Source organism: Eschscholzia californica, unplaced genomic scaffold (assembly GCF_041429995.1).
Source record: "Eschscholzia californica isolate CP2 unplaced genomic scaffold, dmEscCali1.0.p SCAF_1, whole genome shotgun sequence".
Taxonomy (NCBI): Eukaryota; Viridiplantae; Streptophyta; class Magnoliopsida; order Ranunculales; family Papaveraceae; genus Eschscholzia; species Eschscholzia californica.
The window spans coordinates 12,943,215-12,957,658 of record NW_028238198.1 but is presented as its reverse complement, the minus strand read 5'-3'; the positions used below and the strand labels follow the sequence as shown (position 1 = coordinate 12,957,658).

Here is a 14,444-nt window from a genome sequence, read left to right as displayed (position 1 = left end):
TGTACCTATGTAACAATAATAGATTAATAACTTATTTATTATTTATCTCAAATGTTTTCAGGTAGATAAATTATGATATGTCCACTAGAAATAATAATTTTTTATTCATAAATAATATATAATTTATGAACAATTCTCTGTAAATGGAAAACATGTTTTGTTTTGTCAACAGTAGATATCATTTATGAAAAACAACAGCGTAAAATATGGTATAGTAAATATAATGTTTAACAAAATTCATGTTGTGTTAAAAATTGAACTTTATTTTGAATAAGACGACTACTGTTGTGTGAAATAATATGTGTTATGTGCAATAAAATTCACATAATGTTTGGTAACATTATTATATTTTAAAATCGGTTACAATCAAATGGTACGAAAACCTTCTTCTGATTCAAAAAATGGTACGGAAACCTTCATTTGGTTACAACAGAGGTTTTAACAATCAAAATCTAAAACCTACAACTAATGAAAATCAACAAAAGACATAGAGACACGGATTTAACAAGGATGAAAAAATGGGTAATGAATTTTAGAGAGAGAAATTTATAAAATGATGAAGATGTTTAAAGATGATACATATAAATGAAAGTTCAAAGGAATTAGATGAAAAAGATTACAATGAAAATCATGGATATGTTTAAAGATGATGATGACGGACATTAAACAGAAAGATGCAACTTTAAACCATTATTCATTACAGGCAGCTGTTGTTCTTCTCATGAATACGAACCTAGTTATTTGATGATGAAATTCGAAATAAACGATGGTGGATTGAGTTGGTGAAATAAATTGGAAGAAGATTTCGAGCTTCAAAAATGAAGAATGAATAATGGTTTCTGGATCATAAAAGGTTTTCAGTTTTAGAGAGAAAATAGAGGGTTTGGGTTTCGAATTTAGAGAGAGAATAAAGGATTTCTGTTATTTGGGAGGAGATTCCAGAAAGAAAGTGGGAGATAAAAAAGGAAATAGAATCTTTGGGGATTTATATTCAAAAGAAGGTATTGTCTTATATATAAGGTCATTATGGGTATTATAATTTAACTTGAAACCTAGATATTTGTGTTTTGAGTTAATTCCTATATGGCCCCCTACTTTGTGACCAGCTTCCTTTATGGCCCCCAAATTTCTGTAAATTCAAATATGGCCCCCTATTTTCATGGAAATGTCATAACTACCCTTCTTATTAATATATTTTCAAAATAAAAGTAAAAACAATAACCTAAATTCCACCTCACTTCCCTCTCCACCACTCATCTCTCTCCACGTCATCTCCCTCTCCAACTCACCTCTCTCTCTCTCCAAGTCAGCACTCTCTTCTCCGATGAAGGTTGCCGGCCGGAAAATTTTCCGGCCGGCGACCTTCAAACTAAAAAAAAAAGAATTTTTTTTCACTCATCTCTCTCTCTCTAAAAATTCCGGCAAAGGGGGTTTCCCTTCGCCGGAATCTGGTCTGTTGAAGATTAACAAGAAGAAGAAAGAAAAAGAGAAATTGGGTTTGAAAAAAAATGTGGAGATCGTCAGGTTTGATGTTGTTAAAGAGAAGCTTAAAAACAGATTCAGTTCTTCCAATGGAGTTAAGATGTACTCGTCCAGCTTCAGTAACCCTTTTCTCCTCTTCTTCATCCTCTTCCATGGAGGTGGTTGATCAAGGAAGAAGTATGGGAGATAAGATTTCATATATAGAAGCAAAGAAATTGTTGAGATTGGTAAATGTTGAAGCTTTAAAGAAGAAACTAGGAATGGAAGAAGAAGTGATTGGGTATTCTGATCTTCTTAAAGCTTGTGAAAGTATTGGTGTTACTAGATCTTATGATGAAGCTGCTTATGATGAAGCTGCTTCTTTTGCTTAAGTACTTTGATGAAGCTGGTGTTATTCTTCTTTTTAGAGATAAAGTTTATCTTCATCCTGATAAGGTGGTTTCATCTTTATCTACTTTCTCTCTCTAAATTTGTTTTAATGTTTTAGGGATTTTTTGGGTGATTTCTGTATTTTCCCCCTTTTTTCTTTGTTGATTGTTTAGGGTTTACACCTAAATCAAATACCATCTCTCTGAACCCAGTAGATAGAACTTCTAAGTTACAAATTTATGCCTGAAAGTTAGGGTTTTGATGATGATCTTTAAAGGGTATGCCTAGGAACAATGATCCTTGAGAGCTTTTAGGAGTAGTCCTGAACTTTGAGTATGCAAATTAGTTCAAATTAGGTCAAAAATTTATTTGTCAATTTAAATTGCAAACTACCCCAGGAAACATTGGAAACTTCAGGATTTTCTATTAAAACTTCAGGGTTTATGGAACATTGGAACTTCATCCTGTTTCTTAATTTTCTCTGTTCTTAATTTGGTTGTCGGTTATGCTTACTTCTTATTCACATCAAGAGATCCGACCTACAATGATTTCAACAGACCAGATTCCGGCGAAGGGAAACCCCCTTCGCCTGAATTTTTAGAGAGAGAGAGATGAGTGAAATTTTTTATTTTTTTTTTTAGTTTGAAGGTCGCCGGCCGGAAAATTTTCCGGCCGGCAACCTTCATCGGAGAAGAGAGTGCTGACTTGGAGAGAGAGAGAGAGAGGTGAGTTGGAGAGGGAGATGACGTGGAGAGAGATCAGTGGTGGAGAGGGAAGTGAGGTGGAATTTAGGTTATTGTTTTTACTTTTATTTTGAAAATATATTAATGGGAAGGGTAGTTATGACATTCCATGAAAATAGGGGGTCATATTTGAATTTACAGAAATTTGGGGGCCATAAAGAAAGCTGGTCACAAAGTAGGGGGCCATATAGGAATTAACTCTTGTGTTTTCTATAGAGATGGAACCATTTGGACTAGATTGCCATTTAAACTAATGTTTTGACTTAATATTCTATATTAGGGTTAGGGTGGACTAAAAGTGGGTTTAGGTGTACGTTTTTTGACTACAAACCCAAAAATTATTATTTGAAATGATTCAAGAGAAACCATGCATCCTGAGTATCGATCACATGACGACGTCTTAAATTTTAGAGGCATGTTCAACCAACTAGTTACAATCAATATGAAGTTACCAGTACTGAAAGAAAATTCGTGCACATGAATCAAGTTTACTTTAAAAATGATATAGTTGACATCCAAAATCGACCAAAATCTAGTCGAAAACAAGACAACGGCCAAAAATGTTGAGAGGAATTCGACATTTTAGAGAGTTAGCCTTTCCCCTTGCTTATCATCTAAATCTCGATTTTTCAACTTTGCCTTTTCGAATCCCGATTATCTTTTTACTAGGAAATGCAAGCGTAAATCTATGAAATTGAAGAACATATGATTATGAAATGAACAGAGAAAGAGAGCGAGAGACATGAAGAAAATTAAAGAAATTTCTTAGTAGCATATATAGTGCATGTGTAAATAAGGCAAATCTATTAGCAAGTCAAATAAATAAGTACTCGACGTATGTAATATTCACGATTGAGAGAATGAGTCACGGTTGCATTCAGGCCAGGTGTTCGCGCCATCGGGTCAAATGCTCCATCTGTATACTAGCTAGTCTTAGTATTCCCATTCAAGTTAAAGCAAGTACGGAAATGACGTCCAATTTGTCATTAATCTTTGCAAAAATAGTTGCCCCTAAAGGCTTTGTGAAGATGTCTGCAAGTAGATAAGTGGTTGGTGTGCAGCTAGATAGGAATGATTAAGTTGAAACTTTTTCACGTACAAGACGACAGTCGATTTCAATGTGTTTGATTCGCTCATGATTCATGAAAGACCAGATTGTCGGCAATGTGCAAAGTAACACTGTTGTAATATTGAAAAGTTGGTGGAGAGTGTGATCAAAACCTGTATCACAAAGGAGATACTTCAAACCAGACGTGGTCTGGTCTCGTCAGGTCTTGTGTCATCTGAAAACCAGAGATCCGACGAAGAGGCTCCTCCCCTTCTCCGGATATATATATATATATATATACATAGAGAAGGAAGAACAGAAAGAAAGAACAAGAAAAAAACTTGAAGGCCGACGGAGAATTTGGCGGTCGGTGACCTTTGCTAAAAAAGATGATGAGGTGGCGAGAGAGATAAAGTGGAGAAAAGGGGTGATGAAATGCAGGAGAGAGGGAGAAATTAGGTAGCTTTAATGTTTTTAAAGTTTTGAGATTAATTTCAATTGGTCTTGAAGGGTAGTTCTGAAAAAAGTTAAATTTTTTTTGTCATTCGAAGACCAAATCAATTTGTCAGACACTTATGAAGGCAGAAACGGTGAGTTGGTCACAAATTGGAGGCCAAAACGAAATCAACTCAACGAGATCTAAACTTATCAACTAAATCAAGATAAGTACTAAGTTTTTTATATCTTCAAGCAGGAGAGATTGGGTTTTCATTGTTGCATTCGGGTCAGATAGAAACCAATATTCTAGTCTTAATAGAGTCAGTATGATTTACATGAAAACGAATAGATATGATTGTATTCCAATGAAAAAAATTAACCGTGGAAAAAAGCAAGGTGAAATCGAAAAATAAGTGATTATATATTACAAAATTAATACTTACTATAAATCTCTCTCAAAATGATACAAGTCTCAAATTAGACCATTTATGTAACTCTACAAGTGATCATAGAAATGGAAACAACTCCACCTAAAATAATTAAGATTCTCATCTTCTTGCTTAAACTCATAAATATAACTAAAACGGTCATTTTCAACCATTTTAGCATGATTTTGGGACCTTTCTTGTAGTGTTATCTGGTTTTGGGGACCTTTTACCAACTTGGAATATTTTTCCTTTCGATCTTGGCCAACTGGCGTTCGGTTACCATTACCAACTTCGAGAATTCTCATCTCTTTTTCGACTTTTCTTCTTATAAAAACTGTTGTCTAGTCTTCTGGTGCTTCTCTTGCTTATTAAAAAACCTTTCAATCAAATAATTTTGATTTGTTTTGAGATTCGTAGATTTGGAAGGACATCTTAATGAGCTAAAGTTTCTTCAAACGTTACTGAAGAGAACCATGGTATCTGAGAGAAGGTCTCGGGTGGTTGATAAGGTCTTTGCCAATGATCAATCACCACCTCATGCCAAAAGATAATTAATGAAATGTATTAAGGAGCTACTAATTTCCTCAAAAATTTCTTTAGTTGTCAAAAGAGCATGAGGCATGAAACCGTCGACTACTCCCTTCACCACCAACACGACCAACTCCTTATGGCCGCCAACACCATCACTGTACCAGCACCACATCACAAACACTATACATCACTACCATACCACCAAAAAACACACCAGAGATATCTTTTAATATTATTAATAATTAAAAGAATAAATCCTCGACTGTTTGTTATTTTCATTTACAGAAAATAAATGAGATGAGTAATTTAAAATTGGGTTATTTTTCAAATAGCCTCCAACTTTGTGACCAATTTCCTGCCTAGCCCCCTACTTTATCAAAAATACCTAGATAGCCCCTTTTTTCAGTTACCGTTATAACGCCGTAAACTAGTCATAACCTTCTCTCCTCCATCTCATCATCTCTCTCTGCCACCTCACCTTCTCTCCACTTCATCGTCTTCTCCGGAGAGAGTCGCCGACCGACTAATTTTCCGGCCGGCGACTTTCAAACTTAGAAAAAAATATTTTTTTTTCTCTTCCTCTCTCTCTCTCTTTAACACTGTGACGTAGGGAGACCTTCACTGGAGGACATACCTTCAAGGTCTGTCCATGAAAAGACCTTCAAGGTCTGTCCATGAAAAGACCTTCAAGGTTTGTCTGTGAACAGACCAGACCTCCGGCGAAGGTCTCCCTTCGCCGGAGTGTAAGAGAGAGAGAGGAAGAGAGATATTTTTTTGTTTTATTTTATATTTTTATGTTTGAAGGTCGTCAGCCGGGAAATTGGCCGGCCAGCGACTCTCGCCAGAGAAGACGATGAAGTGGCGAGAAGGTGAGGTTGCAGAGAGAGATGATGAGATGGAGGAGAGAAGGTGATGACTAGTTAATGGTGTTATAACGGTAACTGAAAAATGGGGCCATTTGGGTATTTTTGATAAAGTAGGGGGCTAGGCAGGAAACCAGTCACAAAGTTGGGGCTATTTGGGAAATAACCCTTTAAAATTTACAAATGTAACTAGATAATGTCAGTATTAAATACACTGTATGAAAATCAGAATCCCATTTTTTCTCTATAAATTTTCATTCTTATAAACAACATATAAGAAAAATAAGAACGAAAAAACTAAATCTGAAAACCCTAAAAAATTCTAGTCGATCGATTATTCGAAGAGAGAGAAAGAGAGATTTTGTTTCTGGTTTTTGAAACTTAGATAGAGAAAGTAAAAAGATTTTTTCCTTTTTCGTAGCCTGAATCACTGTTTATAAGGTGTTGTTTGGATTTTTGGAAGAGAGAGGACGATATATTCGGTTTCCAAATCTGAAAGTAAGAGAGAGAAAATGATATATACTTTACCTATTTTAAACCCCAAATCACGCTAATTTGTTGTCCTAAATTTTGACTTTTGGTATAGGAAGAGCACTATTTAGTAAAGACAGTGCGTTAGAAAGGTCAATTTATTTATTTGTTCTTCCTTTACAAAATTAGCTTAAGGAGGGCGTTATAAGGATCATTTAATAAATAGTGTCAAAATAGAAAGACTTAGATAAAAATTAATAATAAATCTAATATTTTATTCACTTGCAATTTCTCTCACATAAACAACCAAAACCCTAATATGTCACTAATTTCAACATCACCATTAGTATTAAAACTTACAAAGTTTACCATCACTATAGTCTTAGTTTCAAGCTTTTAATGATGCCTCAAGATCTCATGGATGAGGAATCACTTATAATGAAGATAATATGTATCAGGTAAAGAAATATCATTTTCTTGTCTTCCTCTATGGTTGAACAAACGTTTTAGGATTTTAGGTTTTTTTTTTCGTAAAGAATTTTCAGTTGGATCGACTGAAAAAGACAACAAATTTCGGTAGGGTCGGGTGAGAAAGACTTAGGAGATGAGTGTTGTGTTAGTGTTAGTCATCTAGATATTAGGTTTCTATCTCTATATCTATCTTTTTGATAGAATCAAACAGATTTAGGGCTTTTCTCATTTTCAGGATGTTTATCTCTATTCTCTCTCTTTGATTTGATCGAAGGTTTTAGGTCGAACAAAATTCTCTCTTCGCTCACGAAGGTTTTTATTCGAACAGGACGAATACTCTCTTCTCTCTCTTTTGGTCCAAAATTGTTTGATGGGAGGGACCAAAGTATAAATTTGTGATATTTAACAAAAAATGTTTATCCCTCCCTATTCTAAAAAGAGTGCTCTCCCTGTCTAATGCACTGCCTTTGCTAAAAAGTGCTCTTCCTATACCAAAACCCTAAATTTTCTGGTTCGGCTGGGTCTAAAAAATTAGCGGGAATTGTTGTGGTATATGGATGGAATTTGTTTTATCTAAAAGAGGGTATTAGGGTTCAAATTGGAAAAGGATTGAAAACCTTTTTTCTTGGAAGATTGGACTCTAATCTCTTTTTGAACTTTATTTTGGGCCTAAAATCCAAGGACCCTTCAAGTAATTTGTAGGTATAAATTAAATTATAGATGTTCAACAAAAAAAAATTAAATTATAGATGATCTTTAAGATCACATTCGGCATACAAAATATAAGTGTGATTATTAGGAATAACATTTTATAGTGGCATATATATGGTACATATGAATGAATCAAGAATCTCATTCCCAAAAATATTGTGATTCCTCCTAAAACGGGAATCACAAACCTAAGGGGAGATGGGTTTGTGGTCTTGTTTCTCTTGATATCATTAATTAAATAATCTACTGACAAAAAGAATCTCTAACAATCATATTTTCGACCAAACCAATTAGTAGGGTATTGCTTATCATCATACTAGGAAATCGTTATTTACAGTAATTTCATTCCCTTTTCATTCACTAATAAGGGGTTGCTTATCATCAAAATTTTTTTTGTCTTTTTAATCTTTATCTCCACTTTATTTCTATAAAAAAAGAAAAAGATAAATCCAATCTATGAGGCCATCGCTTTGGGGAAACAAGAATTATTTCCGATGTAAAAAACTTTTAGTTGAATTCTTCTGATTTTTTTCTTTTTTGTTTCCCCAACCCTAGTACCATTTCTTCTCGATGCTGGTAAGTGTCTCCGACGACAAGCTGCCATTGTCGGCGACTTATTTTTTCAAATCTTTCTCTATCTCAATCTCATGTTCCGACGAAGAGAATGATTCCCTTCTCTTGATCTCCCTTCGTCTTAGACGAAGAGAAGGGGTGAAGCCCTCATGGATGGTTTTGCCTGAAACCCTAAAACCCTCCTCAAGAGTTTCATGACCAGTTGTTGACCACGAGGTGTTTCGTGGCTCTTATGGTGAGTTTCGCCTGAAACTCTCCTTTGTTTAAGACAAAGAAACCGCTTTATTTCGTCAGAACAACAAAATTAAGAGAGAGACAAAGTTAAAGTTTTATAGAGAGAAAGGGTGGGAGATTTAGTACTGAGAGGTGTACCAGAGAGACGAGAGAGTGAGATAGTAAAAAGAGAAAAATGGTGGTGGGCTGAGTTGGTGGTCGGAAATGAAGTAGAAGAAAGAATTTGTGTTGTTCTTGAAAATCCGACAAAATGCACTATTTTCCCTTCAAAATTTTGTATCTACAAAATACTCTTGTTTCTTCAAAGAGGCGACGGCCTTCTATAACCCCGTATGGCCGTATATATCAATTCAACTTAGACACTAATTGATTGAAGTTCATTTTTAATTTCAGACAAGATCAATATGGTGTGGGAGTTAAACCCAAGCGTATTTCATCCCAAATCAAATCAGTTAATGTTCAAAATCAAAACAAACAAAGCCATCAATGGTCAATCAATTTCAATTCAGTTACTTCATGAAAAGAAAAAAAATTCAATTTAGTCCCTAATGTTTCTTTACTTTTTTTTTGAGAAATCGAGTACAATCCACGTTAGTCGTTACAAGGCATTGATACATCATGAAGATCTGATGAACCGTCTAATTTAAACTATAATGAAAGAGGCCTAAAGACTGACAATATGAAATAGGCCTAAAACCCGACAAATTTATTAGTACAATATTTACTTTATACATTGCCTAAATTACATGGAATAAATCTTGATGGCAAACTGCTTGCACCGATACTCGATCCCACGACCTCATGTGCTTAAGACGAGTGTCCAACCGTTACACCAAAGGGTTGTGGACTTTGCTTGAAACGTTCCTAATGTTCCTAACCTATTGGTCCAATTGAAACCAATTAATTTTCCTATACCAATTAATTTTAATTCATTGCAAAAATGGAACATAAATCAAACTAAATCGGAATCTTGATCCTCTTAAAATTTAAAATTATTCGAAAAAAGAGGTAGGTAAATGTTATACATGGTTATTACTTGCCGATTTGACCCCTTAAGATGTCTTACCGCTCAATTTGACGTCCAAAGCTTAAGAAAATTTCCACTTTCTCTTGGAATCATTAATCAAGTAAATTTATGACAAAATTAATCTCTAAGGATAATACTTCAAACTACACCAAACAATATACGAAGGTATTGGTACCATGAATCACATTACCAAATTGGTATTGCTAGCAATCTCATTCATTTCCTTTCCTGCTGGCAAAACATGACAACTGGTTTGTCTAAATTGCTATGATATTCATGGCAGTCTATATGTTAATTCCACACCAGTCTATCCATTTCAGTTTATTTCTAATCTAAATACGATTTGTTTTCAAGTTGACCCAATTCTATTTCATCCTAGATCATTCAATTTATGTTCAAAATCATAACCAATTGAAAAGGCATTAATCAATATCAACTGATTTCCAATGGCAAAACAAATCGTTTAATACCCCTAAATGAAGTTCAATTTTTGTTCAAATATCAAAATGGGTGTCACCATTTTCGGTTTAGTAAAGTTCAATTTCAAATTAGTTCCCATTCATTACAAATATGGAACATAACTAAAACTAGAAAGGAATCTTGATTCAATTAAAATCATTGAAAAGAAAAAAAAAGGAGGAAGCAAAATCTTAAATTTGATGATTTAAAATATTTTCAGAGTAACTAAAAGACTCAGGATTAGGTTGGAGTTTAATATGTTGCCTTTCGAAAATCACCATTTTACACGATTATTACTTGTTGACATATTTTTTGTTTAAGTGATAGGTGACATATTTGGGAACCCACCAAACTTTTCTTTTGTGGGACCAACATTATTATCGAGGGAGCTTCTAGATGCATGTTACTATGTTAGGTAGGAGCTTTTTTTTTTTGTTGAACTAATGTTAGGTAGGAGCTTCTAGAAGAATATTGGGTGGAAGCGCTAAATTAGCTTTCTCTATATAAACCTAGTAATGTATTGTTATTTTCATAAGTTTCATCTTGTTTTCATTAATTCTCTCCATTCCCCTCCTCTAACCTCTATAACTTTTTTTACTACCTTCTCAATTCTCCATTGGAAGATTGATAAGAACAGTAGAAGAAGAAAAGACGCCGTCTAAAATATAAGGTTTGTGTTTTCTTTTTAGTCTTTTCATTTTCAAGATTTTTTTTTCTGCAATTCTTTCTTTGGTCATATTTTCTTTACAACTTAAAATTTCTTTTAGATTGAGATATATTTTTGCCGTTCATTAATCTTTATACTTTAGTTTGTTACTTTTGTTTGTCCTCTGAACCATTTATTCATTTCTTTGATTTGTTTCGATCTGCTCTCATATCCCATCTTAAATTATCTTTTAATTTTTTTCAAACCACAATCCAATTTAAAACTAAAGAATTCTAATCTTTAATCACTTCTTTACTTACCCTTATTCAATTTTGAGTCATAATGATTTTTATTTTTTTCTCGGATCTAACCAAAATCAATTTCAATTGTAGGATCAACTTATTTCCAAAATCAAATCTTCCTTGAACATCAATTGATAAAATATTGTCTGCAAACCTGTCCACGCCAAATTTTATTTTCTCAAAGAGGATCCATCTTCTTTTTAGACTTTAGCTCCCTCTATTTATCATGCCAAATGTTTCTTGTGTTCATAAACTCCAATAATTTTCTTTGCACTAATTCTTCTTACTCTGCTATTTCTGTTCTATTCTAATCATCCCTTGAAGAATTTATCGAGGTTAATGGAACAATAAAGGAAGTGATTTAAATCTAAGGTATGCTATATTTTAGATTTTTTGGATTTGTTTTGCAATACATCTATGACTATATTTCATTTCCTTATAAATCTTTTCTTTGCGCTAATTCTTTCTTACTCTGCTATTTCTGTCTATTCAGATCATCCCTTGAAGAATTTATCGAGGTTAATGGAACAATAAAGGAGGTGATTTAAATCTAAGGTATGCTATATTTTAGATTTTTTGGATTTGTTTTGCAATACGTCTATGACTATATTTCCTTTCCTTATAAATGTTTACCAATCAGATTTGATACTCTTAATTTCATTCATTTGATTTCAATACTGTTTACTATCATACTTCATTAAGCTTGATCTGTAATAGTGTTTGTAAGACGAGTTATACTTTAGTAAATATAGTATTTTCGGAACTCTTTTCAGATTCCAAAAAAGCTCAACTCAAAACCATTATGTTGTTACCTTATAAGGTAAATATATAACTTTCTCAACTTTCCTTAGCATATGCAAATGCTTGAACTCCAAAATTGCAAAAGGAAGCTACAATCTAAAATTTATCATTTTGAAAAATAGCAAATTTAAATTGAGTAGTGATTGAATGAGCTCAACCTCATATGCTGAAGTATGAGCTTGAGCTCAGTAATGTGATTATATAAGATCAATCCATGTCAGGAACTCAATTATAACTGTTCAAGTAGACGTGATAAAATCCATGTTAGGAACTTTTATTTAGGAAAATCTGCACATTGATCAATGGAGGGTAGAATCTTTTTAAATATATACTCTCGTAAAAGGAAGTACAAATTTGGCAATGAAATCCGAACACTGATTAATGGTACGTAAAATAACATTTTTAAAGTGGTGGAGCATTTGTAGCAAGCGTGTTGTATGTTGGGAGATCTGACATGCATCTTCTAACCCTATTTTCTTTTACCAATTTTAGAAACTACAAGAAGTTACAATTGGGTTTCTATTTATATCGAGTGATCATTTGTAAGTAAGATGAAATTTGAGAATTGTGTTTTTATTAAATAATGTCAGCTTTACCATTCACTGTTTATAGGTGAAAAGTATATAAACTATACTTAAAGAGACAATTGTTACAATTGAGATATGAATCCTGTATAACGCTAGTACGACCTTTGATTATCATATTAGTTGATCATTAACTTCATGTCATATTGAAATCATATGTTCTCTTTTTCTTTATGTTTTCTTTTTAAGTTTAGTTGTTTTGCTAATACTTTTATTACAGTTTATTGTCCTTAACTTTGCAGAGCTTTTAGTTGGATATATGAATTTAATTTCCCACACGGAGAAAATGCTCTTCATTAGAATTCAACTCATGAAGGCTCACCTAAATGAAGCTTTGAGGTCACAGATCCGGTTCCAACTCAAAGATCAGTTCTCCTGGTAAAATAGTACTTTAAGATTTTAATTTTAATCGTAATTATTTTGGTTGGATTTATCTGTTCTGAAGTTTTGATATTTCTGTTATTGATCTGGAATTCTGGCGTCCTCACTTACTTATATTATTTAATCTCTGTTCATTTGATGGATTACATATGTACCAGTAGTTAGTGCTTGCAGAGCACAAATAGTTCAATCAAATACTTTATGTGGATTAGAAATCAATAGAGAAAACATGTTTTTTTTTTGAAGTAGAGAGAAAACATGTTGGTTTTGTGCTTTTATTACAATAATATTGTTATATACATCAATTTCCAACAATAGTGTTATAATATTATAATAATAAATCAATAGCAATAGAATTTTACCAATCGTCTATCAATGTTCACGAAAGTCCAAAAATGTCCACAAAAATCCAAATGTCTACAGAAGTCAAAACTAAAGGTCTTTTAATGTCTACAAGATGTTTTGTTAATACAAGTGTTCAATTCTTTGCATTTATTTAGGGACCCTTTCAAGGAACGGTTCGGTCGGCAATGCAGAGTCTCACATCCCCCAACATGTGGGTTTGTCCAACTCATTTCGACCTGGTCCACTATTGTGTATCCCACAACGAATTGTCTATTTGGCAGGGCATTCGCAGAGCGGAGGGAATTTTCCAACTTATTTGATGGAGGATCATGCAATTGTGCCCGTCCAGCCGTCGCATAACCTCCAATAGAGCCACCCAGTTTACAACATCGAGGATCATATCCCTGGGCAGTGGGGATTTCTCGACTTACTTAACCATCCATACCTGCTGCACCATTTCCTATCTTGTAGGATCCTACACGCCACTCAGTTGACAACAACGAGAATCATATCCATGGGTAATGGGGATTTCTTGACTTACTTAACTATCCTTACCTGCTGCACTATTTCCTATCTTCCGAGAGAGTCGTATCGTCGGCAGTACAGAGTATCCTATTCCTGGGAGAGGGTGATCATTCAACTTATTCAGCGAGGATCCTACATGCCACCCAGTTGACAACACCAAGGATCATATCCCTGGGCAATGGGGATTTCTCGACTTACTTAACCATCCTTACCTGTTGCACCATTTCCTATCTTCCGAGAGAGTCTTATATTCGACAATACAGAGTATCCTATTATTGGGAAAGGGGGACCATTCAACTTATTCCTCGAGGATCCTACACGCCATCCAGTTGACAACACCGAGGATCATATCCCTGGGCAACGGGGATTTCTTAACTTACTTAACCATCCTTACCTACTGCACCATTTCCGATCTTCTGAGAGAGTCGTATAGTCGGCAGTAGAGAGTATCCTATTCCTGGAAGAGGGGGATCATTCAACTTATTCAACGAGGATCCTACGCTCCAACTTGCTCCACCATTACATGTCCTCCAAGCATGTGTGACCTTTTGGCTACATGCGATCTGAAGTATATACTCAAATTATTGTTTGTACTCATTTTATTTTTTGTTCTTGAAAATTGAAGATTTACTCATTTTATTAATGACTTTAAGAAAGATGTCTAGTGTATTTTTCTGATGATAAGATGGTGTTTGTGATGTGGTGTTGGTGAAGTGATGGCGATGGTGCACAGAAAGTGGTGCAGTGCATAATGGTCTCGTAGTAGTAGTACTATCTATTAGTAAAGTTAACCTTAAGATCATAATTTATTCGTGTTTTGAAAATTATTATGATCAAACAAAATATTAAACATAAACCTATGATATAAACTCCATAATATTCATAGAGATTAAAGAAAGCATAAGCGGAACCGTACCTTGATCCATAGCTTGAATCTGGAACATGTCTGTTGTCTGTTATAGTCCTCACAACACCATCGTGCATCTTGATCTGAATAGTACCAATTCCAACC

At 34.1% G+C, this 14,444-nt stretch overlaps 1 long non-coding RNA gene across 3 annotated transcripts; it reads left to right on the top strand.

Moving 5' to 3' along the window:
- The first annotated feature begins 10,335 nt into the window (after nt 1-10,335).
- On the top strand, nt 10,336-14,237 carry LOC147564240 (uncharacterized). 3 transcript variants are annotated; one of them, XR_015236805.1, is made up of 5 exons: nt 10,336-10,518; nt 11,121-11,168; nt 11,290-11,351; nt 12,424-12,559; nt 13,063-14,237. It is a non-coding gene; the product is annotated as an uncharacterized LOC147564240 (long non-coding RNA). The 3 variants fall into 3 exon arrangements; XR_015236806.1 differs by having other exon boundaries at nt 12,402-12,559; XR_015236807.1 differs by having other exon boundaries at nt 10,887-11,168.
- Nucleotides 14,238-14,444: the final 207 nt, after the last annotated feature.